The following is a 2,510-nucleotide window of genomic DNA, read 5'->3' as shown; positions in this document are numbered from 1 at the left end:
AGGAGGCTGAGGGGAGACCTCATCGCTCTCTACAACTACCTGAAAGGAGGTTGTAGCAAGGTGGGGGTCGGTCTCTTCTCCCAAGTAACAAGGGATACAACGAGAGGAAATGGCCTCAAGTTGCACCAGGGGAGGTTTAGATTGGGCGTGAAGAAAAATTTCTTCACCAAAAGGGTTGTCAAGCATTGGACCAGGCTGCCAGGGAAGTGGTTGAGTCACCATCCCTGGAGGTATTTAAAAGATGTGTAGATGAGGCGCTTAGGGACATGGTTTAGTGGGCATGGTGGTGTTGGGTTGACGGTTGGACTTGATGATCTTAGCGGTCTCTTCCAACCTTAATGATTCTATGATTCTACGATTCTGTTATAGACATGAACAGTTTGCCATGAATAATGTCTCATTTTCATGCCTAAGCAAGCAGATCTTGGGTGATACCACTTTTTCCCCCTTCAAGAGAAAGGTACATTCAGGGACCCTTGCAGTCCAGCATCATGATGGTGAACATGTGCTATCTGTGCCAGAATTGGCACATGAAACCACTGTCAATAAAGAAAACTAAAAATTAGAGAAATATTAATTTGATTTCACAATAAGTTTTCCCAAATCACCATACACCTGAGTCACTTGTCCACCATGCAAATATTACCATTCTGTCATGTGGCGATATCTGTAGGGCACAAGAGGAGTCTGTAAGGAGCAGGAGGGAGAACAGTATGTGGAAGTCACCCGAAGCTATAAGAAAGGGGAAGGGATGATGGGAAGGAACAAGTGAGAGCACCCAGGGCTTAGAAGGAGTACCAGAAGGTTTGTGGAGGAATGGAAAAGAGCCAGGTGCCAAACTATCTCTTTCGTCATATATGTAATTTATGGCATTAAGTTTGCCTTTGAGACTGCTTAGTATCGTCAATCTATTTGTGGCAGCATGAAGAAAGAAAAAGCCATCCCAGTAGTTAGATATGGAACTAGGGGGTACCATCTTTGAGTAAATTAGCAAATAGTTTTGGGCACATGACATGAAGATGTCTGCCATTGCTTGTGTTTGGGGTTATTGACACACGCATAATGCCCTCCAAAAAAGGGGAGCCTTGTTCAGAGAAATTCGGAGAACACATACTCTGTTTCTGAGCAATCTATAATCTGTTTTCTTTTGCATTTCATTGCAGCAGTTCTCATGGGTGGAATTTATTTTATGCCTGGAGTATTTTCCCAATCCAGGATCTTCAAAAGACATACTGAAATAAAACATGGGAGACTCTATGTAATTAAGGTTTGGAAAACCCATTTGCTGTTCTATTTGTTGGCAAAAGAAAAACTCTTTAAAATACACGATAGGCTCTGATTGTCCTGTGTGCATTTTGATGTCTTCATCTTGAAACAAAACTTGCAATCTATGATGAAATTCTTGATGAGATGTTCTACTAGTAATTGTCACCTTATCTTCAAAGAGACAGACAAATGTTAGTAGACAAACTAGTGGTAGCTGATTTCATAGTCAATATTATTCCCATTTCATGCAGATGTAAACTGAGATAGATGGAGTAGATATCTTATATATCTTGCTGAGGGTCACAGAGACAGTCCCCATCCAACTAGCGTTCACATTTAGATGATCTGAGTATTTTAATACTGTCTTTATGTCACTTTGTATTTTTCTGTTTTTATGCATTGGGCTAATACAGATTTTTTTCAGAAAATCCCAGTGCACAGTGATTGCTGTTACCCACTTGCTTGGGGATTCATCATCTAAGCACTAACTGCTAAACTGTTGAAAGTAGATTAATTAAACAACATAGAACATGGTTCTCCAAAAGATCTCTGTTCTTTAGCTAAGGCATGGTGTCTTTGTAGCTATGTAGGAATGTCATCACCTCGCTAGCATTTTAAAGTCCGCTTACACATCTGACTGCACATTCCTTTCCTCAGATATCTGATTCCATATTTCTGTTCTTCTGTGTAGCTTGTATTGGAGAACATGTATTCGTACAGCTGTCTGGTGAGACTGTGGCTGGATTGGAGGGAAATAGCAAATAAATCAGGTAGACCCAGCTTCCCTTGCAGATATAAAGCTTGCTCTCTCTGATGAAAAATGTTGCAGTGAGATGGCTGTAGTCAGACTTTCAGAAGGCGCAATCCAACACAAACCACAGAAACCAACATTTAGCTCAGAAGGAGCCGTTAAATGTGGCAGAGAAGAAGGTTCCTCAGTTCAGGCTCAGGCTGACGGCAATTTAGGATGGCTAAATTAAGCCATCTCCTGACATTTATTGTTTGACTGGGCTCGAAGGACCTCAGTGTCACTGGCTTGTACTTTCAAGCAGGATTTTTAGGAGGGACTAGGCAAGTTTGTTCTTCCTCTGAAAAGTATTTGCGGCATATATGCAGGCACTGAGGGCTCAAGAACAGGTTTGGGGAACTGGAGGAACCAAAGTCCAATTTGCTTTGTTTAAGTGGGGCCGCTGCCCGTGTGAGTGGTCTCAAAAAGGAGCAATGGTTGGTGCCCCCAGCCCTGA

The sequence above is a fragment of the Pygoscelis adeliae genome, unplaced genomic scaffold (genome assembly GCF_000699105.1).
Source record: "Pygoscelis adeliae isolate BGI_AS28 unplaced genomic scaffold, ASM69910v1 Scaffold57, whole genome shotgun sequence".
Classification (NCBI taxonomy): Eukaryota; Metazoa; Chordata; class Aves; order Sphenisciformes; family Spheniscidae; genus Pygoscelis; species Pygoscelis adeliae.
Note: the sequence above shows the minus strand (reverse complement) of the source record.